Source organism: Myotis daubentonii, chromosome 12 (assembly GCF_963259705.1).
Source record: "Myotis daubentonii chromosome 12, mMyoDau2.1, whole genome shotgun sequence".
NCBI classification, from domain to species: domain Eukaryota; kingdom Metazoa; phylum Chordata; class Mammalia; order Chiroptera; family Vespertilionidae; genus Myotis; species Myotis daubentonii.
Genome location: NC_081851.1, coordinates 70751176 through 70776770, shown reverse-complemented (window position 1 = coordinate 70776770; position 25595 = coordinate 70751176). Strand labels below are relative to the sequence as shown.

At 57.3% G+C, this 25595-nt stretch overlaps 1 protein-coding gene across 2 annotated transcripts in view; it reads left to right on the top strand.

The window, feature by feature from the left end:
* Positions 1 to 25595, top strand: part of KLHL29 (kelch like family member 29) — a 266413-nt gene that overhangs the window by 99426 nt on the left and 141392 nt on the right. Inside the window, exon 1 of one of the 2 annotated variants that reach the window (XM_059660439.1) lies at positions 21923 to 22047. The exons of the other annotated variant lie outside the window; for it this stretch is intronic. The gene's annotated coding sequence lies outside the window, so the exon portion shown is untranslated. Of the gene's footprint in view, positions 1 to 21922; positions 22048 to 25595 lie in introns of those variants that run through there. 2 annotated transcript variants of the gene reach the window in all.

Sequence of the window (25595 nt, the reverse complement as noted above, 5' to 3'; positions counted from 1 at the left end):
TTGAGCTCGGTGTGCCAGCATTTTGAAAAACCCTAACTTAACTCTGGTGCCGTGTCACATATAGAAATTTTTTGATCTTTGCAACCATAGTAAAACAAAGACTTATATTTTTGATATTTATTTTATGTATTTCAATGCCATTTAACAAAGAAAAATCAACCAAAAAAAATGAGTTTGCGTGTCACCTCTGACACGCGTGTCGTAGGTTCGCCATCACTGCCTTGGAGAATGCGGAGGCAGTCCCTGGCCTGGCCTGTCCCACCAGCCCCTGAGCAGGTAAACCCTGGAGTGGATTTAGGAGTGGAATCGGACTGAGAGGCCCCGAATCCCCCAGGCCCCTGGTGTGGTCTCTTAGGAAACAGCAGAGGGGTAAGGAAAATAGCTCAGCAGTCTCGATGTGTTTATGATACATCCTTTCTCCATGGACTGCTTAGGATTGTAAGACATTAATCTTTGAGGCTGAGAAGGGTAGGAAGGGATAGATAGAGTTTTTGTGTGTTTTTTTCCTTTTACGAGGGTGGAAGGTTTAAGGGTTTATGTAAGTGCATTTGCTTTGGGTTTAGCATTGGGGGAGTAATTAATTTATGTGGGACTCTCTGTAAACCCACAAATATTTACTGGTCCCGACTCCATGGCTGGCCCTGTGCTGTCTGTCCCCCAGCAGGGGACAGTGAGTGACATATCTCTGTTCTAAGGAGCAACTCTTCCTAGGGCCTGGGAGGGAGGAGCAAGCTATTTAGACAGTGTTATTAGCAAGGAAGGGCACAGGTGTCCCGAAGGCAGCCAGTCTAGGAGGGCTTCCTGGAAGAGGGAGAAACTTGACCTGGGCTTCAAGATGAGTCGCAGCCTTCAGATGTCTGGCAAGAGTGCAGAGGCCTTTTCAATGGTTGGAACAAAAATGTGGAGGGAGGAAGAAGCAGATAAGCGATGGAAAGCCATGGAGAAAGTTTTATCAGTGTAGTTTCCCATTATTTGGGGATATGCTTGCTATGTTTAAACCTTATGTATTTGCAAACCACCTGGTATCATCCTGGTTTGTGGTTCTAGCAGATCATGACCCATGTTAGGAAAACACTCTGTCTTCTGTCCTCACGGCCTGGAGATGGCCCCTGACCATCACCAGCCCCCACCCCCTCCCAGGCCAGACAGGCGGAGAGAGACGAGATTCTGATAGTGGTGACATGTTTCTCATGTGATAGCCAATCAGCTGTGACTCTGAAATGACTTTTAATGCGTTTTCTCTGATTTTAGAACCCGTTTGAAGCTTTTGGAAGTTGACTTCTAGGTTTAGAAAGAAAAGTAACTTATTTTGAGTTTGGAACCATAATTAACTATTTCCTAGAAAAGAGTTTTAAAACCTGTTTCCATTCCCCAACTCCACATCTCCTTGAGGCTATTTTTTTTTTTTTAAATCAGATTTCACATCACATGCAGGGAGCGAGGAGCTTTTCCGAGTTCAGCTGCCGAGGTTGCACTTTGACGCGCTCTTCAAGATCTGAATATTTTTATAAACCGTGATTATGCTGCTGTTTAATGAGAACAAAAGTGGAAATGGCATCTGCCTGTCTGCGCGAGCGTCTCCCGGCCGCGTGGCTGTCTGGGCAAGCCGCGGCCTCGTCTGGGGAGCTGATGAGCGGCTGATGAGCTGAAATTGCTTCCTGCGGGAGTTTGGGGGCGGCAGGGCCGTGATGAACTGGGTCATCTCAGGGATCCAGGACGCAGGAGCTGCTCTGAGACCCGCAGCCGCTCGAGATACTCACAGTCCAGACTCAGGACAGAAATCTCAGCTCTTCCCAGCACGGACGCATGGGCCAGCCTCTCTCCTGGCCCTGGCTGGGGTCTTGGGGTCCATTCCTTGCTGGACTGTGAGCTTCTCTGGGGTGGGAGTAGGGGCCGATACCAGCTGCACTGAACCTATGAGAAGCGCTGTAGTGACTGCGGGTTGTGGGGAAGGAGGTGGTACGGGCACGGCAGTGTCACTGAGGGCGAGGATGGAGGCAGCTCTGCGTCCGCAGGCAGTGTGGGCACAGAGGGTAACTTCAGGTCAAGACGCTCAGTTCCGTCATCTGTCAGCCCAGGCCTCCCATCTCAGGGTGAAGAGCCTGCGTCAGCAAGGCAGTCTTTCTTACAAGCGGGACGTTCTTTGTTTTCCAAGTTTTAGAATATTGCAGCATGTTCGTTTTCTTTGAAAACGGTGAAACTGAAAGTGTCTCTGATTTGTACCCGGTTACCATTTTTACCTGCAAATCTCATTGCTCAGAATTCCTTACCACCCGGAAGCTCCTGTCCACATACGGCTTACCGTCCCTTCTATCCAAGGAAATGCCTCGATCTTAGGTGCCGCGCACTCAGTGGGTGATGCACCGGCTGCAAGGTCAACCCTCCATGTAACCCACATCCCTGTGAAGAAAATGAACATTTCGTCATAAAGTTCCAGAACGTTCCTTACGCCCCTTCCCGGTCAACTGCCCTACTCCAGAAGCAGCCACCGAATGGTTCGTTTCTAAGGTGCATTTTAATTTGATGTTTTCATTTCAGACATCCCCTGCAGCTCAAAACGCACCACCTCTGAGAAAGGTCTCCTGCTGGCTCCTGGGGACACTGGGTGCCCCTGGGGACCAGGTCCAGGGGGACGTTCTTCAGGGGTTGCCAAGCCCCGGGCCTCAGAGGTGGAGGCTGTTGATTCCACACCTGGAATCCCAGACCTCGGCAATGCCTCAAGAACAATGGATGACAAGACAGTTCCTTCTGTGCTGATGTCACCATCCCCCGCCCGCGTTGGGCCTGCCCAGCAGGAGGGCTCCAGATCAGAGGGAGGGAGAAGGCCTACTCACCAGCCTGCGTAATCAGCACTGAACATTCTTCCGCCCCAGCAGAGAAAACAGTGCGTTCCTGAGACGCCGCCCCACGGTGCCCAGGCCCTGGTGGGCGGTTCTCCGAGAGGGGATGGGATATCTTCAGCCGCGGCCCCCACACTCACCACACCCGCCTTCATTTGCCCCAGATTTTCTGGCTCCTGAGGAGGAGGCACTCACGTGGGGACAGGCAGAGGGCAGGGAGGTGGTGGCCCTCTGACCCTCACAAAAGAATAATTCTCGCAAAACCGCCTGTCTACCTGGTTGGTTCCCCCTCTGAGTTCATCTCTCCTGGCCTGAGTCACCTGCCTCAGCGGTCAGCAGGCATCCAGACCAAGATTTGGGCCACTTTGCTTGTCTCTTTAGGTGCAGTGGGCGTCTTCTTCCCATGATGCCGCTGGCCACTCACATTCTAAGGGGACTGTGCTGGGTTCCCCACCGCGCCCCCCAACCTGTCACTCTCTCCGTGAGTCATGGGCAGCGCTGTGCTAGGCACTGTGGGCGTTCCAGGGAGAAGCAGCCAGGCTGCTGGCTTGCAAGCAAACGTGAACAAATAGCCGGGCTGAGGTGGGCCCGAGCCCTGCCAGGCCAGGCCTCTCTGTGTGGCTGTCTGGTCATCAGGGCTCAGGTGTATTTGGGTTGGAAAAAATATTTCTTTTTCTTTCTTTTTTTCTCTTGTCAGTAATTGTATTTTCCTCTTTAATCACAGGGGTTTAAACCAGGAAAAATAACCTGCGAGTGTATGCGCTTTCTTTAAATGTCACAATCGTGCCCTTTATAAAATTAGCCCAAGGCATGAGGAGTAGAGCTGTAAATAACTAAGATGCAGAGGACTGCAGCTGGCGGCAGCTCAGGTCTGGCGTGCTCCTGTGGTCCACCTGCGAGGGGACCTCAGGACACAGCCCTGGACTGGGATGCGGGGACCTCCCTCCCTCTGTTCCCCTCTGACCGCTGACAGATCATTGCCTGGCCTGGGCCTCAGTGGCCCCGTCCGAGGGAGGGTTGGACTACAAGGTCAGTAGGGTCCCTTCCAGCATGACGCTCTGTGGTTCCATAATGTCTTTGACATCATTGATCATGTATATGTTTGCCAAGATCACTGCCAATCAGACTGGTGAACGTGTAGTAGGTTTTAGAGACCCGATCGGGAAAATACAGAAAAGGCCGTGTGAGTTAGCGCTGTCCCGTCGATGGCTTATGGTTCGTGCAGACTCTGCGTACGTCACCACCACTGCCCAGCAAAGGGGGCTGGGAGGCCCATGGTCATGGGCCCCTTCACACTCCCCCACCCCAGCCATGCTCTGGGTCCCACCCAGGCCCCCGAGAATAAAATTAGGCCACAAGCGAGAGGTGAGGGCGCCAACCTGAGAGGCAGCAGCTACCAGCCGAGGAGGAAGCAGGAGCAGACAGGATCCCTGAGCACAGCACCCCAGCCCTCAGTGCTGCACGCCGGCCTCCACATAGCGCACTCTTTGCTTAAGGGAAGAAGGGGTCATGCCTCAAGGCCATACGAATGGAACCCCGCATCCTTCCCCCGCCTCTGCCCCCGTGAGTCCGCTGGGCTGGGATTGTCTCAGATATGCACTGCCTGCACCAGCCAGGGAGGTCCCCGAAGCAGGGCCAAACCCTAGTCTTCTGAACGCTCCCTTAGGGCCAGGGGGCCTCCAGAGACCCCTCGAGCTCAGCCAGGCGACAGCTCGGGCCAGCACGAGGCCTCTGGGACGATTCCAGGTCATGGAGACAAGAGAATGTCATGTTCCATAGATGCCGTGTACGCCCAGACAGGTTTATAGTGTAGCTCAGAAGTGTTTTCCACCCAAATGCAAATCTTTTTTATGAAATTAGTAGTTGGTGCTGAAAGTGACAAATGTCAGTTCCCTGGAAAATCTACTTCTTTGGAAAACACTCCAGCAGAGAGTGAGTGCTGCGACGGCCCCCCCGCCGAGCTCCTGGGAGCAGGGGCCGCTCCGGCCCTGACCTGACGGAGCTGCTGGTGGATGAAACATGGCCGTGGGCACATCTGGCGGGGGCTCCCGCTGCTCCCTGGGGCTCCTGCTCCCTCCCCGGTGCCAGCCCCAGCCTGGCAGCCATGCCCTCTGGAGCCCCAGGGGCAAGTCCGGGTTTGCATCGAGGGGGTGGGGCAGAGCCTGGCTCAGGGTCTTCTCTGAAGGGGCTCTTGGCTTCTGTCACAGCTGGAATTAGAGGGAACGGGCACTCACTGGGCCAGAAGAAGGGGCTGGGCTGTGGATTTCGTTGGGTTCCAGTGCAGGTGGGCACAGAGTCAAGCTGTAGTTCTGGGATCCCTGGGGGCGGCCTGCCCTCGGGCCAGCACATCCTGGCAGAAGGCTGGGAGCCCGGGGCAGCTGGGTCCCGGAGGCTCCTGGCTTGTGCTCCCAGCCCTTCCTCCCAGGCCCCTCGGCCTCCATCGATGGTCTCCGTGACCTCGTCTCCTACCAGGGAGCCAACTCAGCCCTCTGTGGGGGCCTGGGCACAGGGATCGGCCCACCTGCTGCCAGGAGGCCGCTGTTTTCAGGAGGTCTTTCTGCTTTTCATCTTCCCACAGAGAACAGACACCCTTGATTTCTCACCCCCCACCCCACCCCCCCCCGCCCGCCCCCTTCTGCTAGGATGCGTAGTCTTCCGTCGTGTTGGCCTTTTACATGCTCTACCTGGAAATGCTGACCCTTCGAGGCGTAAGCTCTTCACCACTGTCCCTCACTTTCTGCTGCCAGATGCCTTCACAACTGGGGAAACTGAGGCCCAGGCATTGAGGGAGGGCTGAGGTTGAGAGTCCTGTTCAGGATTTCGGACGATGCTAGTCTGCGTGTCCCCTGCCCCAGTGGCTGCTTCCGTCACCAGGGGCTGTCTCCTCCCGGGTGTGTGCTGTGTGCTGACGAGGCCCCCACGGGGGACGCTGAGGCTGGGAGTTAAGCTGCTCTCCCCTCCATTCAGAACCCCCTCTCCTGGCCGTCCCCTCCTGCCCCTGATGGTGAGCACCGCAGGTGGACTGTCAGGTGCCCCTGGCTTCGGTGCTGCCGTGCTTGTGGGTCAGTCCTGCCTCCTCCCCACGCCCTGAACAGGCTCTCAAAACCCCAGCCTGAGTCTGTCCCCCAGGTCCCATCGTCCAGAAGGGGAGTGCCCCCCATACCCCCAGAACCACCCTCAGACAGGCCCAGAGAACCGGTGAAGCGCCCACTGGACCAGTGTGGGTGGCCGGAAGGAGCGTTTGCAGGTGGTGGGCCATCACGCAGACGAGTGAGCACACGCCCCTGTGTTGCTCGGAAGGGAGGCCAGGGAACCATGGGGCATGCGATAGGGTGCATGGCCGCCTGTGCATCAGAGGTTCCTTCCCAGCCCCTCCCGGAGGGTGGGCTTCCGAGGACCCTGGCCCAGGTTAGGGGCAACCTCCGGCCCTGGAGGTGTCTGAAGAGGACACTCATCGGTCGCCGCCTACGCCAGGCTACTGGCCACCAAGCTAATTAGGTCCCTTCCCCGCCCCACGCGCCGGGTGCTGACCACGGGCTGCTCTCGGCGGGAGCACGGCTCCTCGCAGCCTCTGCAGTGATGGAGCGCCGTGTGCGGGCGAACCCTGGAACCCCTTCTTCTCCTTAAGAATCGGATGAGAAAACAGGCCGCTTCCCCGGGGTGGCGGTCACCGTCCACACGTATTCCACGTGGCGTCCCCTTCCTGCCGCTGTGGCTCCTCTTCCAGCAGCCCGGCCGCTGGCCTGTGAGCAGGGCATCCGTTAAAGACGGAGCTGCTTCCTCCGTGCAGGTGCAGAAACGGGAAGGCCACGTCCTGACCCTTCGGCCACGCGTGTGACGTGCACCCCGCCCCGCGTGCCTTCGTCCTGCAGCTCTGCCTGCATTAGTAGAGGCAGCGCCAGGCTCCCCTACTGGGCCCTGGAGAGTCTGGACCCTTAATGTCAGGCTCAGGAAGGGAGCGGAGACCTGCAGAACGCGTAACCCAGCAGGGAGGCGTGCCACGGCAGGAGCCTGTGTGGGTGCTCGGACCTGCGGGATAACAGGATTACACATCTCTCGTCGCCTCCATCAGGGGCTCTGGGCCAGCCCCGGTCTGAGCAGTGTGACAGCGGGACATCCCTCCTTCCTCTCCGGTCCCACGTCCTCACCACGTCACTGCGCCTCGCTGGCTGGGATGCGATGTCTCTAGGGACTCAGCTCCCAGGTGTTGTGGAGCCTCTGGGAAGGGGTTACACATTGTCAGCCTAAGTTTCTAGTGTCTGCTCTCGAGGGCGACTTTATCCATCTCCTGATCCAAGAAGCCCAGGCCGGAGACCAGGATGTGGGCAGCTCGGAGGGGCCGCCTCGTGGGGCCTGGCCTTCGGAAACACACCCAAACCGTACCTTTCCTCCTGTGGTGCTATCTGTCCGTCTGTCTGTCTACTGGTCTGTCAGGCCCTACTCTCAGCTCCCAGCCACGATCTGGGCTGAGCCCCTTTGGCCAGAGCAGGGCCTGGAGTGGGGAATGGCAGTCACCGGGCGACGGGGAGCCAGCATCTGTTCCAGCCACGGCCGCTGTGTAATTAGCCACCCCCAAACCAGAGGTGTGACAACCGTCTTGTTACACTCAGCCTGTGGGTCAGGACTTCCGACAGGGCGCGGCGGGGTGGGCTTGTCACTGTGCCATCTGGGGCCCCGGCTGGGTGATCCCGCCGCAGGCCCCCGATCTCAGAGGCCTCTCCTCCCACGTGCCTGGCGGGGACGCGGCTGCCGACATGAGCCTCTGCTGGGCTGTGGCTGGAAGGCTGCATGTCCTCTCTCGGCCGGGGCTCCTCACAGTATGGTGGCCTCGGGGGGGTGGGTTTCCTACCTGGAAGCTCAGGGCTGGGGAAGGGCGTATCCCAACTCACGGTGAAGCCCCGTTGCCTTGGATGACTTGGCCCCGAAACACGCCTGGTCACTGCTGCTCCGTTCTGCCCTTCAGGAGAGAATCACAAGCTGCCTGGATTCTGGAGGAGGGGACTCAGACCCGCCGTCGGGGTCCAGTGGGGGAGAGTTGGGGTTGTAGAAAAGACGCGATTCCGGCCTGCCCCGCACCCCTGCTGCCGGGCCCTGTCTTGCAGATAAAAACCCAAAGCCTTGACATGGTGCCCCGTGAGTCTGTTCTGAGCATGTCCCTGGGGCCTGACCACATTCGGGATTCCCGCCCTCGGTTCCCGGGGCCCAGGAACCTCACACGAGCTGTTCAGGAAACCAGCTCCCCGTGACTTTTCGTGGGAACGTTTAACAGAAAGCCCAGCCCGCCACAGCCTAGCTCAGCCAAAGGCAGCTTCCACGGAGCAGTAACAGCAGAGGCTCAGCTAGACCTGCTGGTTCCAGGCTGGCTCTGCCACTTCCCGTGTGACCTGGGGCAAGTGCCTTCCGTTCGCTGCGCCTCTGCTCCCTCCTGCACTAGTCAGCCCCGACTGTCCTAGCAAATACCGCAGCCTGGGTGTCGGAAAGAAGAGACAGCTGTTTCCTCACGGCTCTTGGAGGCTGAAGTCCAAGACCAAGGTGCCGGCCCGGTCATTGTCTGGTGAGAGCTCTCTTCCCGGCTTGCAGGCCGGTGGCCACCTGCTCACTGTGTCTTCACGTGGCAGCCTCATGTCGCTGTCTAATGTCTCTTCTTAGAGGGCAGCGGTTCTCAACCTGTGGGTCGCGACCCTTTGGGGGTCGAACGACCCTTTCACAGGGGTCGCCTAAGACCATCGGAAAACACATATATAATTACATATTGTTTTTGTGATTCATCACTATGCTTTAATTATGTTCAATTTGTAACAATGAACATACATCCTGCATATCAGCTATTTCCATTATGATTCATAACAGTCGCAAAATGACAGTTATGAAGTAGCAACGAAAATAATTTTATGGTTGGAGGCCACCACAACATGAGGAACTGTATTAAAGGGTCGCGGCATTAGGAAGGTTGAGAACCACTGTTATAGGGAGACTAATCCCACCAATCCATTCCCTTAGGCCCCACCCTTATGACCTCCTCAAAACCTAATGACCTGTCACAGGTCCTGCTACCAAATACCCTCACGTTTGTGGGGGAGAGGGGAGGGTTTACACATGCGAATGGGGGGAGGGGGCGTGCAGGCGTCCCAATGGCATCACTGAGAGCACCTCCTTGCGAAACTCCCTTGCAGATCATATGACTTACTGTGGGGAGGTGCCTAGAATGGGGCTGGGCCTGGGAGTGAAACTATCCAGAGAAGAGCCCAGGACGGGAAGCTTCCACTGGGTGTCCGTCCAGGAGGACCATGGCTTGTGGGGTCCTAGGGACCCAGGTCATTTCTGCCTGCGCGGTGGGAAGACTCACATCTTTGACGAGAATGAGGAATGGCACCCACGTGGGCTGGGGGGTGCTGATGGGCGGTTGGGCTGGCCACCAAGTCCAGGGTCTCACATTAGATTTTTGTGTAGAGGTTTTACCTCCCCTCGTCTTTGCACGTACGTGAGTGTGTTTTCAGTCCATCACTTTTTCTCGTCCGTGGATTTGGGAGAGTGGGGGGTGGAGCTAAAGGTGTCTTTCATTAAATATTGCCACTCCCTCCTCCTTAAGGTCACTGACAGCCAATAAGGGGGAGGAGAAGTGTCTCTTTAGAAGGCCTTGCACATGAAAAAAATACACGCTGCTGCATGCAAAAAAGTTCTCATGTAGCCCAAATCCTTCCTTCGGTTGCGATTTTAATATGTGCACAGCACGGTGGGGAAATGCAGAGCAGCTTGGGAAAACGTCTCGGCCCTAAGGATCTTACGGTATTAAAATCCCCATAATCCCGCACAGAGAAGAATACAGCAGCCCTGAGCTTGGCCCCAGCCGACCGGTGCGCTCCACCCCCTGTGGCCCTGGGGGACATCCCCGAGCGGCCTAGCGTGGGCTGCTTTTGACGGGCGGATTTTATTAACTGTTTTCTCATTACTCCGATGGGCCTGGCAATGAGCTCTTATCAGGGTATGGTGGCGAGTACAAGTCAATTAATTTCCTTTAAGTCACTCAACTGAAATCCTATTTGATTTATATTCCAAAAATGATTTCCATTCCATTCCTTCCTGAGACAGTGGTCCCGGCGGAGTTCATTCACGGGGGCGGCGGTCACCCACAGCCCAGGGAGAAAGCAGGAGCAGGGAGAGAAGGAGATGAGCAGGAGATGATCCGTGAGCGTCCGAGAGACCCTTTCCTCCAGCGTGAGGCCGTGTCGTGTGCTGGTGGCAGGAGAACTCGTTCCGATCCGCCCGCCCAAAGCCACCTTTCTCCTCGTGGTGGCGAGCGGCGAGCAGAGACACACAAGACGCAGGAAGGAGGGGAGGCCTCACCAAGAAGCACGACCGGTGGCCGCGGTGGCAGCTGAGGTCTGGCGCACACAGCTCCCTGTAGTTTCTGGGCCTGCTCTCCCGGAGCCTCTCCTGTAGCTGTGCATGCTGCTGTGCGGTGCCACCCGAGGCATGTTGGGTGTGACAGCGGCTGTCCCGTGAGCAGAGCTCCAACAGGCTTTGCTGCCAGTCTGCCCATCTCTCCGACAGAGGCAGGCACGGCAGAGGCGACGAGAGGCAATGCCTTCCTGAGGGTCTGTCTGTCCACAGGGCCCCCATCTGTCCCCGGCGAGGCCTCCCCGGGGATCGTGCCCGGCTTGTCTGGCAGGCAGGGAGGCCAGCCACGCGCCCCAGAGGAGGTGGCTGAGCTGGGTGGCATCTGGCTCCGAGAGCGCGGCTTAGTGAGTGACTGAGACAGTGATGAGAGGTTGGAGCCCGGGGGGAGGGTGCTGTGGCTGGGTCCCAAGGCTGGGCAGGTGTGGGGCTGGTGAGAGATGGCCTGCTCGAGCAATCCCATGCCCCGACACCAGGCTGCCGAGTCAGACCTGGCAGGCGGCTGGTGACAGCAGGCCGTGGCCCTGGGGTAGGAATATCCGGGGAAGAATTCAGGGCAGTTGAAAAGTTTGGACAAAAAAAAAAAAGTATTTGCAAAATATCTGCTATGGATGCTGTATTAGTGAGCTAGGGCTACTGTAACAAAGTAGCCAATTTGGGGACTCAGACAACTGGCACCTTATTGTCTCACGGAGACTGTGGGTCCAAAATCAAGGTGTCGGCAGGGTTGGGTCCTCCCCAGGGTGTGAGAATCGTGCCCTCTGCATGCGCCTGGGCCCAGGTTTCCTCTCCTTTTAAGGACACCAGTCATATTGGGTTAGGGTCCCCCCCTAATGACCTCACTCTAATTCCATCACCAGCGTAAAGGCCCCACCTCCAAATAGGGTTACATTCCGAGTCAGTGGGGGTTAGAACTTCAGTGTGTGAATTTGGGGTGGACACAGCTCAGACCCTACCGATGCTGCCCTGGAGAGCGAGCGGGCAGTGTTTCCCCAAACCTGAGCCCCAGGCTGCCCACACCGGAAGCATTTAGGACACTTGGTTTAAAAAAAAAAAAAAAAAGTGAATTTCTGAGCTGCGCACCAGATCCACTGAGTCAAAATGCCTAGGAGTGTGGCTCAGGATTTGGCATCTAAATAAACTAAATCAGCTCCACTGGTGATCCTGGTGCCTCTAAACAGCTGGGGGGCGGGGAGCCAGGGGCATGACACAGCTCCACCTTCCAGGAGCCCCTTGGTCTAAGAAAAGTTCCATAGGAGGCAATCAGGGAAAATGTAGTGCAGTGTATCAGTGTATCTGCACCTGCACAGCACAGACCAAGGCACTGTGGTCACTGGGCAGGAAGGAGGGTCCCTGAAGTGGGGAGTGTTAAGGAAGCAGTCCCAGGGGGCGGGCGGTGTTTCTCACACCTTCCTTTGCACAAAGATGATTGCAGGCCAGGCATTAGAAATCTGGCAGGACAGGCTGCCGGAAGATGCGAGGATCTGTCTCAAAACTTATCTCCGCGTTGAGAATATCTCGGTGCAGTGTTTCGCCTGTGTCTCTATCAGAAGGCAAGGTTTTTGAGTGTGTTTTTTCTGGAATCCCTGCTTGCTGTCTGGGCGTGTGATACCTAGCGGTGCCTGAACGTCGACACTCTGCAGTGATCTGCTGACTGCAGGTTTCAGACACTCTGTGTGGTTTGTGGCCGCAGTGACTTTATCTCTCGGGGGTAGCGTGTGGCTGGCAGGGACGGTCAGCAGTGAACAACCGACAGGGCAGGTGTGAGCGCTGATGGCAGCTTCTGACTCCAGCAGGTGAGTCGGGATGTTACTGTTTTCGGCGACATTCGTCCCGCCTGTCTTCCTATACACATACTGATCCCGGCCGAGGAAGGCGACGGGAACACACAGAAAGAACTATCCCAGGGCGCCCACACAGTGGGAAAGAGTGTGCGTGGAACTGGCCGGAGCCACCGTGAGTCCTGCGGACGTGGAAACTGTTCACCCTTCCTGGCTGAGGGACCGTGGGAAGTCGACCTCCTTCTTTGTGCCTCGGTTTCCTCACCTGTCAGATAGGGAGGTTAACGATGCCCAGGGCATGATGTTGCGGTGAGCATTGGCTAAGTTAATTATGAAGGGAGTTTGGGATGGCGCCTGGAATAGAAATAAGTATGCAATACATGTTCACGATCAATATGTGTTTTCCCTCCTGGGTGGTGTTCTGAGGATTTACTGCAAACAAGGTATCATGGCTGTTCCTTTGGGACGGGCCAGTCACTAAAGGACCCGTTCTCCTTACTGTGATTGTATGGCTCAGGGATGTTTCTGCTCTCCGCTCTGAGCTCGAACAAGAAAGCTTCGCCCCCCAGGCTGGAAGGCAGCATCAGCCTGCACAGGGTCTCGGCCATCCTGCAGGAGGCAGGGCCGCGTGTGTGTGTGTGTGTGTGTGTGTGTGCACATGTGAGCTCACGCTCCCTCGATCCCAAGGGCACTGCCTGGTGGTTACAGGGTGTTCTTCCAGCTCCCGGAGATTCCGGGAGTGAACCACCTCCCCAGGTGCCTTTTCTGCCTGTGCCGTGAGGGCTCTGCTTCCTGGGAGGCTGGGCCCTGGTGCACACTATTCACTCTGCCTCAGTTTCCCTTAGAGCCAAGTCCCTGTGCACAGGCCCTGGGTACAGCCAAGATGGCTTGGTGCCGTCCACTCTCACTTACCCTTGGTGGGGGCTCCCTGTGTGACGGTCGGTCCCATGAGAGGAGAGGGCGAGGCCCCTGCCCTCCTGGGAGCACCCCTCTTCCCCAAGACCCTCACGGTCACACTGTCTTGCAATGAGTTTCTCTCCAAGCCTGTCCTTTAACGTCACGGTGAAACGTTGAATTCAAGGAGAGGGGGGAAAGGCCAGAGAAGCAGAACTCGCTGGCTCCTACTTGGGGATTACTTCTCTAATCCAATCTTTTTTGGCAAGCAATCTTAGAGAAACCCACTGGAGATGCTTAATAAAAACAGAGCTCCCTGAAATGCCCACACAGAGTCCTCGGATGTGGAAAGACTCCACTCCAACCCGGGCCTTCTCCCTGCCTTCTAAGCCCGTGCCCTGCCCCCAGCGTTCCCAACTGTGCCCGCCGCACCTCCCTGCAGAGGGACCGGACTAGGGCCAGGAGAGGAGGGGCTCTCCTGCCAGAACTGGGCCCGCTTCCTTTTGGATCATCACTGCAGACCTTTGGCACAGCTCGCTGTTGGAACTGGACTCTTCCCCACTCTCCTGTATCTGACCACCAGCACCCACTGAGGCCTGGGCAGAGCAGCTGAACGGCTTTGTGTGTTAATCTAGACCAGTGATGGCGAACCTCTGACACACGCGAACTCATTTTTTTGGTTGATTTTTCTTTGTTAAATGGCATTTAAATATGTAAAATAAATATCAAAAATATAAGTCTTTGTTTTCCTATGGTTGCAAAGATCAAAAAATTTCTATCTGTGACACGGCACCAGAGTTAAGCTAGGGTTTTTCAAAATGCTGACACGCCGAGCTCCAAAGTTTCGCCATCACTGATCTCGACTGTCCCGTGGCCCACTCTGGCTCCTGGTGCCCTCCTCCCTCCCACAGTTACCTGGGGGCCGGTGGGGGAGGGGGACAGAAGTGCTGGACCCAGGAAGTGAGGGTGAGCCATGGGCAGGACCCACTGAGGATGCATGGGCTTTGTCGGGTCGGGGGGTGGAGTGGCTCTGTCTTTAGACGTTCACATCAGCCTACAGCCACCCCAATTTTCCTATTATTATTATTTTTAACACCACATTGGCCCTATTTTTAAAATCTGCTGCGCTTGAGCAATTTCGTCTGACGTCAGCTGGCTGCCTCCACCTCTGCTTGAAAACAAGAATAACCAAAGCTGCTAAGGAGTCAGGCCGAACCTGCTTCAAACGCAATAAATCACGAAAACCATTGTTTACGATAAGTGGTATCTGATTGCTGCTAGAACCTGTGTTTATTGCTTTTGTGCATTACGGTCTCTTGTAATTTGGACAGCCAGAAATTGTATTCCTTTCCGCCGCGCCTGGGAAGGGTTCGTAAGGAGGGAGGCGTCTGTAATTACGCTGCCCGGGCGTGGGGCTGGGGAGCCTCGGAGGAGCGTGAAATGCACTCACCTGAGTCTCATCTGAGGGCCTGGCACGGGCTCCCACTTCCCCAGGTCCTTCGGAGGCCTGGGCGGAGGCCCACATGCAGCAGGGGCCGGGGCGCCCCCGTGACCCTGAGCAGAGAGCCCCAAGGGGCCTCGGGGAGTGTAGCATGGGCTGGGTAGGCGGCCGCAGCCCCAGCGGAAGGCGGGCAGATGGGTTTCCCTGGAAATCGCTGTAGACACCCCTGCAGGTTGCTTCCCTCAGTCTCACCTCCGTCCTGACAAGTGCCCACTCAGCGTGCTGATGAGGGCTGGCGGCGGGTCCGAGGGCAGCCGAAGGCAGTCTTCCGGGTGCCTCTGCAAAGTGAGCCAAGTTTCCTGGCCACAGAGTCTGCATCTTGGCACGTCGGGTGCACAGTCACCCTCTGTCACGAGTCACTGGTGTGGCTGCGGGGGCGGTGGGTGAGCTCAAACATTGGGATTCGGGTAGAGGGTCGGGGTTCTCTTCCATTTAAATAGTCACGCTCTTCCGTCCTCACTGCATTTGCTTCTGCGGGCTCCCCGACCTGGAGACGCCTCCCTGCCCACTTCACCGGGTGGCGCCCCCCAGCCTTCACCTCCTCTGCTTCCATCAAAGGCGTCCTCGGCCTGCTTCTCCTCAATCTCAATAGAATTCCACCGCCATCCCAGTCTCTCAAGCCTAAAAACTGACATTCATCCTCGACACCTCCCTCCTCCACCCAGTGCTAGCTCAGCACACGGAAGGCTCTCGTTAATGAACTCAATAGCCAACCGACTGCCAAGTCTTATCAGGATCGCCTCTGACTCTTTTCTCCACCTTGTCCCTCTTCCCCGTCACTGCCCGGGGGCGGGCCCTTCGCCGTTCTCAACTGGACACCCCACCAGACCTCACACTCTGGGACCTGGGCGGGGTCCGGGCCATGGCTTGGTCTCCGCCCCCCCCCCTTCCCCCACCTCATATTCCTTCTCGCCTGTTTTGCTCCAACTGTCCTCTCTGGGTTCCTGAATACACCCCACGGCTTCCTGCCTCTGTTTTCATGACTAAAGTGATTTTCTGCCTAAAATGTCCTTCCCCCCTTCTTCACCTGGCTTCCCCCTTGGAGATGGCTCAGGCACCACCTCCTCGCAAAGGCCTTTCTCAGCCTTGCCTATGGGCCGGGGGACCCCCATCTCTGCTCCCACAGCTCCTACCTACTGGGCTGGCTGGGAGCAGATGATCAGGTGGTCCCAACAATGGCAGTGTCAAGGCCAAGTGTCACAGTTTCAAGATTAGTCTCTCTCTCTCTCTCTCTCTCTCTCTCTCTCTCTCTCTCTCTCTCTCTCACACACACACACACACACACAAGAATGCTAAAGAAACAAAGCAGACCATTCCTTCTTCCTCCTCCTTCCACCCACCCTGCAGACCCTCCTGGGTGATGCCCCAATCAGTGCCCGTCGCGTGGGTCTTGTGCCACGGCTCAGAGCTAGATGATGACGTCGGCCTCTGTGTCTTGCTAGGCAGCCCCATGACCATGGATGGCGTTGTCTCCACAGGGAAGTACAAGCTGACTTACAAACAGCTGATTTCCTGGCAGACGTTTTGGAATTTGAGCTGCTCACAGTGAGGGCCTGGGAAGGGGACCCTTGGGCCAGTTGGCCAATCAGCAAATCCTCGGGGACCCTGGTCTGGTCTAGACCCGGGGGAGGCCCGGGAGGAATTAGTACGGAGAACCCCTACTTCCAAAGCCCTCGGGGTTGGGTCTGGTGGGTCCTGGGTGCAGAGCCAAGGCTCCCACCCGTGTGCGTCCCCGCGGGCAGCGCTGAGGTGGGTCGTGGGGCTGTAGGGAAGGAGAAGCAGAGTGGGCTGGGCAGGCTGGTGGCTGGCGTGCCCCTGCCTGTCACCCAGGGTGCAGGGCTGGCCCCTCTGTCAGCTGCCTCTCGGAGCTGCGGCCACGGGGAGGGTGGGAGCAGAGAGCAGAGTGCTGGTGCTTCCATGCGCCATGTCCAAGGTCAGGGGTCTGCCATCTGCGGGCTTCTTTTCCTCTTTAAACTTAGAAATGCCAGCAATTTGTTAGGAGAAAAAAATGTTTAATATAGAATTTGAAATGGTCAGCCTTCCCAAGTTCTTCTCCCATCTTTTCAACGTGCAGAGTAGATACCAGATTCTCTCCTCATGGGATTCCACTCCCGTGTGGAGAGTCCATGCCACGTGGCTGGACAGGGGCCGGAGGGGCCTGTTGCCAAGCCTGAGTTTGCTCACCAGTTCCCACCCTTAGAAGGTGCTTTTCTCGGAGATGTGCCTGGCTTTCCTCGCTTTGGGCTTTGTGAGGAAGAGGGAAGCGGGTATTCCCTGGGATTCCACTCCTGTGTGGAGAGTCCATGCCACGAGGGAAGTGGGTATTCCCTGAGACCTTTAGGTCCAAATCCTGACCCCATCAGCTACTACATGGACAAGTCATTTTTTACCCTTGTGCCTCAGTCGTTTTATCTATAAAATGGGCGCGATGTGGATAAGGATGAGGAATCTGATCTCTTGTCTCCAGGGGATGCTCTGTGCATGCCCACGCCTGCTTCTGTCTGATGAACCCCACTTTCCTGGCCTGGAAAGTCCACCCCAGAAATCCCGCCAAGGCCCACCAAGCATCCTCTTCTCCAGGAAGCAAGCCCCCGTGCGTGTCCTCCATCCCAGTATAGGCGCTCACCTTCTGGGGTGCTGTGTCCCACACTTAGCACCCTCTGGCCTGGACCAGTGCCTGGGACCCCTCATAGCGCCTCACTAGGCACTGTCTGTGCTCAGCTCTCCCTCCCCACTGGGCCCAGCCCAGAGCTACCCACCCAGGCACCTGCCTTCCACAGTCACCCGCAGCTCTGACCCACCCCATAGCTGTTCCCCTTTCCTCTCCTACCTCTATATCATGTGACTGCCTGCAGGAGAGGCTCTGGATGGTGTGGGAGCTGTAACTCCTCAAAGAGTCCCATCCCCTTTGAGGACTCAGAGCCATGTGTTTTTATTAGTGACTCCTGGGCACAGGGGAAGGGCCTGGTCCGTGAGCCCAGCGAGGGCACCGGTGCCAGGCAGCCTGTGGGGAAGGAGCGCGTGTCCACACAGGGCCCTGAGATGCACTCCCCGGGCCCAGGGCGGTTCCGAGACTCCATTCAGCCTGCACTCAGAGGCTCCAACAGAAGCTGCCTGCACCAGGCGGGGTGGGCCTCCCAGGGTGAACTGACCCTGTGCCGTGCCCCTCCCTACAGCCAGGCCTGGCCTGTCCACTCCCAGCCCTCCTTCCAGGACACATTTTCCAGCCAGCTGCAGTCCCCACCTCCTGGGTCTTTGAGACCCAGGGCCCCGGCCCCACCACCCCTCCTCCTCCTGGGCATCCTCACCTGCTAGCTCAGCCCCAGAATATGCCTTCTGTGCTATCTGTGGACTCCCTGCAAGGCAACCGTGCCAGGGCCTCTGGGCAGCTGCAGCGGCCCCCAGCCAGCCCAGGCCAGCCCCATGGCAGGACCGGGCTTGGGCCCAGGACTGGGGTTTCACCCTGGCTGATGGCTGTCAGCAGAGGGGGTGTCAGCATAAACCACCTTTGAGTATCGCCCGCCTGCCCAGGAGAGAAGCCAGGTAAGGGAGACACAGGGAGAGCAGGACGGGGCTGAAAGCCTGCCATCTCCTGGAAGGGACCCGGGGCCTCACCTGGGGAGGCTGAAGGCCTCAGTCAGACAGCCTCGAGCCCAGGCAGGGCCGGTCCCCCTGAAATGAGGGACAGGGTGGGTGGGTGTGCACTGGGTTGATGTTCTCAGGCTTGGCCTCTGCGGTTTCATGGGATCCAGGGCGAGTGCCTGCACCTCCCGGGACCTCAGTCTCCCAGTCTCTGCAATGGGAGGGCTGGCGGGAGAGGAGCCTGCAGAAGCCTTTCAGTCTGACCTTCTGTGACTCACTGGCTATTTAAAACTAAAACAAGGCCTTGGAGCTGGGCAGGGAGAGGGAGAACAAAGCCTGCCTTGTCCGCTGTGTTGGAAACAAGGAATGGGCTCCCTGGGATTTCCCATTCCTCCCTGGAGGTCAAGGCCAGGGCACCGCCCCAACTCCGGGCCCTGGGTCCTCAGCCCATGAGAACAGCAGGACGCACTGGGGAAGGGAGGTGCCCGGGGATTAGTTACACAAGCCTTTTCTTTCAATGGGCTATTTACATACCTCAACTCCTTAGCCGAAAGGAAAGGGACGTCTCTGCTCAGCGTAGGGAACTTTCCCAAGCTGTTAGGTCACTTTTTCATTCATTTTCTTCCTTAGGACAATACAAATCCTCATTACAGCTCTTTCTGCATTTTAGCAAAAGGAACGGACTGAGTAATGGGATCCCCGAGTAACGTGCAGTTCATCTTCCTCTCTTTTCCTCCACACGTATTATTGCTGGAGACGTTACATTATCCTAAACCAGAGTCCAGGCGGCCTGGAGGGTTTGAACCACCGTCATTTTTCTCTGGAAACAAACTCCGATCGCCGGCCACGTCTGACAAAGACCCGCTCCCTCACTCCGATGTTTTCTCTGTAGCTGTTTCTCTTTGCTGGACACGCCCTCCAAGTGATGAGAACGCGGAGGGTTCTGTGGGTAAGAACGAAGATGGGCACAGCTCCCTCGTCGCCTACAGGTGCCAGGCACTGGCTCAGGTGCTATTTTATCTAATTCCATCGGCCCAGCTGGGTCACAGTTATTACAAGCTTCAGGGCACAGTGCGGGCTCTGACACAGGAGTGAGGACACTTTCCCAGTTACCCAGCTCAGAAGTGGGATTCGAGTACAGATTGACCTGAGTCCAGAGCCGGTTTCTTAACCGGACACCACGCAGGAGGGAGGGAGGGGGGAGGGGGAGGGAGGGAGAGAGGGGGGAGGGGAGGGGGAGGGGGAGAGGGAGGGAGGGGCTTGGCAGGAAGCCCACTTGATGAGGGAGTGTTCTGTGCTCCCCGTGGCCATCGGGGACAAGGAGCCTGAGGAAGGGGTGTGCAGGGGCTCCCCCAGAGGATGTTCCTTTTGGCAGTCCTTTCCCCGCCCCTGGAGAAGGCTCTGGGCCCGAGGCCGCCTCGCTGGGCCCTACCTGCCTTGCTGGTTGGTGGGGTTCATGTTTTGAAAGTTTCCGGGTGACTTCCTTCCCCCTCAGGCATGTCACAGACTGACCGCAGGAGCAATGTGCAGACTTTGCAAAGGGGGTTTCAAGGTCACAGGGTCACTGAAGCTGCAGGTGCCCTTCCGGGCCACTCGCTGGCATCAGGGCCGGGAGGTGGTGATGAGTGGGAGCTCCCTCCAGTTCCTCCAGTCCCCTAGTTTTTGAATCCCAGTTACGAGCTGGATAACCTTAGGAAAGTGTCCTCACTCCTGTGTAAGATCCTTCATCTGTGACCTGGAGTTTTGTAATAACTGCGGCCAAGTTGGGCCGATGGAATTAGATAACGTATGTCAGCACCTGAGCCAGTGCCTGGCACCCATAGGTGTTCCATAGGAGATGTGGGAGCTGTGTCCGGCTTCATCCTCACCCACACTTTCTCTGGCGTCTCCTCTGGGACTTATTCTCTCGGTCACCGTTACCCCCGGTAAAGCCCTCACCTTTTTATGTGAGCCACGCGGGGAAACTCGCCCACCCTCCTCTTCCACGGGACGTCGTGTGTAAGGGAATATCCCCCGCACGAGCCAGGCGTGGCCCACCAAGCTCTTCGCAGGCAGCTTCCTCCCACAGTTGAAAGTGGCAGCTCCTTATCTCCCCATTTCCCCGGAGGAAACAGAAGTCAGAGAGGTCGAGCCAATGGCTCACGGACACAGACGGTAAGGGTCAGAGCCAGGGCGCGAGGCTCCATGGCCTTCCAGAGCCTGCACTCTTAACCGGCTTGCCGCCGTAAGAGTCGCGTGCATGGTGCAGTGGTGCCCTGGTGCCCGGGGGTCCCACGGAGGAGGTTAGGATGTGTGACCCTGAACGACACGCCCGAAGGTCGCTGTGCCGGCTGAGGCCGTGCTCCTGCTCTTCACAGTCATTCTCATCCATTGAACTCGCTGTGATCATTGTCTTGCCTGGAGCCACAGCACCCGCTCCCCTGCTTGTTAGAATTACGTGCAAAGGAAGTGTCTTCGGCTATAAACAAGGACGCCGGGCCTTCCATGAACAAGGAACTTGTGTGCTGTGATGTCATCTGGTTTGCTTGCTCTAAGCTCGGTTTGATTGATTCTTGACTTGTGTCTACGTTCGAGATGAAGGAAGGGTGGCTGTTTCTCTTTTCTGGACAGATTGGAGACCTTTCACTTTATTTGAAATCTGATCAGAAAATAAGGTGCATTTTTGCAAGATCGGATCGTCTCCCAAGGGGGTCGGGAGGTGAGGCAGGCCTTCCCCAGGGTGGGCGGGCCCAGGCCCTGGGGAGAGAGTTCGGTCTCCCCCAAACCCAGCCCTCAGTCCGGACCCCAGCTTTTACTCCTGCCTCCAGCGCCAGCTCCCTCAGATGATGCCACGCCACCTGCCATCTCCAGGGGCCCGCTGCACGTCTGTAACATGGGTGCGTGGCAGTCCCCCCACCACCCCTCCCAGTTTACACAGAGAGCAAACCCCGCCCCACAGAGGCAGCCGGTGCCATGCAGGTGTCTGAACTCGCTGTACGAACTTGACCTTATAGTTGCCCTGATCACAGTTCCCAAAGAGCTGCCCCCCAGGGGCAGGTGTCAGAGCTGCTCTGTGGAGTGGAATGTTAGAACCCTTGCAACTGCCCCTCGAGGTGGTGATGGTGGGGGTGGGGTGCTTTCCAGAGCCTGAGGCCCGAGGGGGAGGACAGAGCCATTGTGAACTGCCTGGCACTCCACTCCTACTGGTTCTTTTCCCAGCCTCAGTTTCTATTTTGTTCAGCAGGCTTGGAGCTGGGAAACCGTGCCAGCCGGGTGCCTGTGGGTGCGAGCGCAGTGCGTGTGAGGCGAGCAGGAGCAGAGGGCCCGCCTTTCACGGGAGAGCAAAGCGGGTGCCTAGGTATTCTGCAGAGAGAGCGCTTGAGTCCCTCTTATGATCCCCCCTCCATTCTAAAGCCAAGGACACACATGCTAAACTATGGTTCTTGCCAGTGCTGATAAGGAAAACTAGCGAGTGCAGGTAAACTATGGTTCTTGCCAGTGCTGATAAGGAAAACTAGCGAGTGCAGGAGTCTCATTTAGAAAATCCTAAAATTTTAGTCTTATCGCCGCTGCAACATAATACAGTAGGTATGTTAATTCTAGCCTCCCCGGCCTCCCCCCCCCCCCCCCCCGCCCCTGAAATCCCTTTCTGCCGAGTCTGGCAGACCGACTGCCACCCCCACCACGGCCTGAGGTCCTGTCTGACTCGGCTTTGTCCCCTGGCCTTGGCGTTAGGGAGTGAATCTCCGGCTTCAGTGGACAGGGTTTGCCCCCTCACACCTCCAGCTGCCTCTGCAATTATTCAAGCCAGCACACACTGTCCAAATCCCTACTGTGTGCAGGGTCCGGAGCAGGAGCTGGGGAATGTCCGAGTCGAGCTGAGTTCATGCCTTTGCAAGAGCCAATGAGCTGGGGCGGGAGCGCTGATTTATAGGCCAAGCCTGCCAGCCGACCTTGTCCCAGCAAAGACTCATTTCAACAGGCCTCTCGTCCAAGTGATTATCGCTGCTTGTCCCGCTCGGGCTTGGCGAGGATTCTACCATTCCTGTTAGCGAGAGGAAACAGGAACCTTGAAGTAAGTACTTATCTCGTGGAGGGAGGCTCTGCCTTCGGCCCTGCTCGGCGACCACAGTGAACTTTTTCACTAGCGTGCTTTCCCCTTCCAAGTTCCTCCCCCACCCCCTGGGTGTTTTCTCTCCCCATGACACCTCATGAGGGAGGTAGAGTTGGATCAAGTGTTCCCCTTTCTCAGTGAGGGAGCTGGTGCCAGGGAGGGCTGATGACTGCCCCGTGCTGAGCTGGGGAGTGGCAGCGCCCGCCCCAGCCGAGTGTCCGGCTCCTCATCTGCATCACAGGGAACCCTGAGCCGATGGCCGGGAGGGCAGAAGGCCTGCACTGGCCCAGGTGCCAGGGCCCTGCCCGGGCTCCGTGTGGAGACTGGTGCTCAGAGGGCCGAGGAACCTGGAGATGCTGTGCCCCCCGGGACGGGACGCGCAGAGGTGCCGGGGAGACACGGCCGCAGCTGCCGAGTCACGGTGATAGATGCGCGCGGCTAACGGGTGGGTGGCTCATGCGTGCGCCCGTGCCAGGGTGGCTGCGCCGCTGGCAGGCCCGCAGGCCGGCATCACATGTCAGCAACATGATCTCGCGAATTGGTGGGGAACGTGCCCGCCGAGCGTCTGTGGTCTTCAGCGCGGAGAGGGGCCGGGGCCAGGGCAGGACTGGGCAGCCTCGGGAGCCCCTCCCGGTCTCCCTGCGCCCTTCCTTTGCTGGCCTTGCTGGCTTTTTTTCAGAATAAGCAATGCTGTGTGTCCTTCCCAAGACCCCATAGGAAAACCACGTTTAAAAGTCAGAGTTTCTGAAGGACTTCGAGGTGAGAGGAGCACATTGGGTGTGAAAAGGTTCCCTGGAAACAAAAGCCTCCCGCTCCCCTTGCCTTCAGGGGAAGGACTGCAGAGCGTGGGAGGAGCCAGGCAATCTGGATGTCCTAGGGATCTTATTGGAAAGTAATTTCGCTCCCTGCAATTTTTTTCTTCAAACCCTCTCAGACTGCGGTTCGCAGCTGGGTGACTTACTGATCTCCAAAACCTGCTGGAATTCTGCTCTGTAAGAATAGAGACTGTTGGCTTTCAATGACTGGAATGTGTTTTTAAACGACTTCCCTGAGCCCGGGGAGGGCCCAGGTGCAGCCACAGTGCTGGCCCCGGGGAGGGGGTGCTCGAGCAAAGTACCCCGTCTAGACACGGAGGAGGAAGCAGTTCCCAGAGGAGCTGGCCTCTGGGAACTGGAGCGGCCGGCCTGCGCCTGAAAGAGAACCCTCTTTGTTCCACCGCCCGCTGCTTGTCCCCGAGCCCGGCCCCCGGGAGGGCAGAGGAGACGTCGGGGGCTTGGCCTGCAGAATTCCTTTCTTCTTTTCTTGCTTCCTCCTGCCACGTGGCTCCAGATCATGACATTTCTGTGCCATGCTGTCAGTGCCTTGGCTTGAGGGGAATGTCTGTGTACCCAGGTCCCTTGGCCAAGAAGAAGTGGTGCCCAGAGCCTGCTGGCACCTGCCCCTGCTTCACATGACTGGGCAGTGAGCAGAGCGAAACTGCAGGTAGTGGGCCAGGCCCAGGCCCCCAGTCCCGAGCGCGTGTCAGCGTCCGCCCCGCCCGGGGAGGGTAAGGTACAGGCTGGTGTGACCTGCCTCGCTCCTCCGGAACTTAGTGATCAGATAGCCCAGAGCCCAGGCCCTGCCCCTGCCCAGCAGGGAGCCTGCAGAGCTGTGGCCCACCGGCTATTTTTAGAAAGCTATCAGGTGCACAGGGCACCCAGCTGCCTTTTTCCACCTGTTTGGGGTCATTATAGGGATCCTGTGTCTGCCGCAGGCGCTGCCTGCTCTGCCATGAGTTCCCCTGCGGCTGGAGCTGCCACTGCGCCCCCTCTCGGTATAACCAGCCATCTCTCTGGCTTTGCCCGGCCCCGGCAGCGAGTGGCTCACTGGCTCCTGGAAGTGCAGTGCTGCAGGAATGCCTGCCCTCCTCAGCTTCTATGAGGGCAAGGTTTCAAAGGTCAGAAGTAAAGTCGGTTCAGGGAGAGTCCTGACTTGGGAGCCCTCGGTGAAGGAGCGTTGATCCATTCAGCAGAAGGCCCCCAAGTCTCTGTTCTGCCAGGAAGGGGCACGGGTATGCAGTCCAGCGGGGGCATGCCCGTGGGCACCGTGGCGTTCACTGCCAACAGATGCAGGGAGCCGTGGGCGAGAGGAAGCTGCGTAGAGGAGTGGTGCGTGGGCTCAGCCTTGGGGGACAGGCGGGTTTGGGCAGGGGTTTCGTCAGGGGATGCGGGAGAGGAGGTGTCCCAGGCAGAAGGAACCTCGTAAGCTTCGCTGTCGGCCTAGAAGTGGCCCGAGATGTGATGGAGCCTCCAGGAGACAGTGGGGCCACCACAAAGGACTCTTAGGGGCAGCAAGGAAAGACCCTGGAGAGAGTGTGAGGTGCAGGCAGGATCTGATGGGCCAAAGCCACTGAGGGTCAGAGCAGGGAGAGAGAGAGAGGGGAGGGTGGCACATGGCGGCCAGCTCTGCTCCTTGCTGCCAGGGTGACGCGGGGTCTTCCTGTCACAGAGCAGCGGCACTTGCCATCCCTCCCTCAGAATCGGCCTCAGCTCACCCCTCAGGAGGTCTGATAGCCCCTGCCGTCTTGGGAACGGAAACCCCGGCTGGGCTGGCGTTGGGGTGCGGCAGTGAACGCAGCCTGTCTGCAGGCAGCAGAGCATGAGAGCCAGACAGGGAGGCACTGCCTTTCCCGGGCAGGCGAGGAGCTGGCTGGTAGAGATGGCATCTGAGCAGGGCTTTCCTTCTCAACAGTGAGTCTGCTTGGTCGTCACTGCACGGGGAAAGCACCGAGATTTTGTCCAGTGTTTTAGAATCACAAAGCATTAGTCCATAGAATCCACCCAACAGCCTTTGAGGACTAGCAGCGCTCCCATGTTAGAGATGAGGAAACTGAGGGCCAACTGGTAGACCCCAGGCCTCGACCCCGGCTCCTGGGAGCCTCCATCGCAAGCTGGCTCCCTAAACGGAGGCCTTCAGATCCTTCACCCCAAGGGAGCTCAGACATCAGGGGTAGCCCGGCCTCTGCCAGGAGATCGGGGAGCAAGGCCTGACTCCAGAGACGGGTCTGCAAACCCTGGGACCATCGTCCCTCCAGGACTTGCTTTCTCATAAGTGGGCATTAGTGGCAGTGATGAACCCACGGTTCCATTTGTTGCTCTTTTGGGAAAAGAAAAACCTGGCTTCTTAGAGCTGTTGTATTTTATTTTTCTGTAAAAGAGGAAATTAATTTTAGTCTTTCTTTTTGGTTTAAAATGTTGTCCTTTGCTTTTTCCGCCCTCCAGTTTAAAAGGAAACATTTGTCTGTTGAGAAAAGAAATGGTAATTATAGACTAAAAATTGTTTCTATTCTGATTTGAACAAGTGAAAAAAAAAATTTCCTCGCACAGATGGAGCCCTGCTGACGGAGGGTGTGAGCAGTGGGGCCCGGCCGGTTGGGGCTCAGAATGGCATTTGAGGTGGATTTGGGCTCCAGTGCCGTCGGGCTAGGGGCTTTTTCCGAGGCTGGCCTTCATTTCTGATGCCCGTTTGTG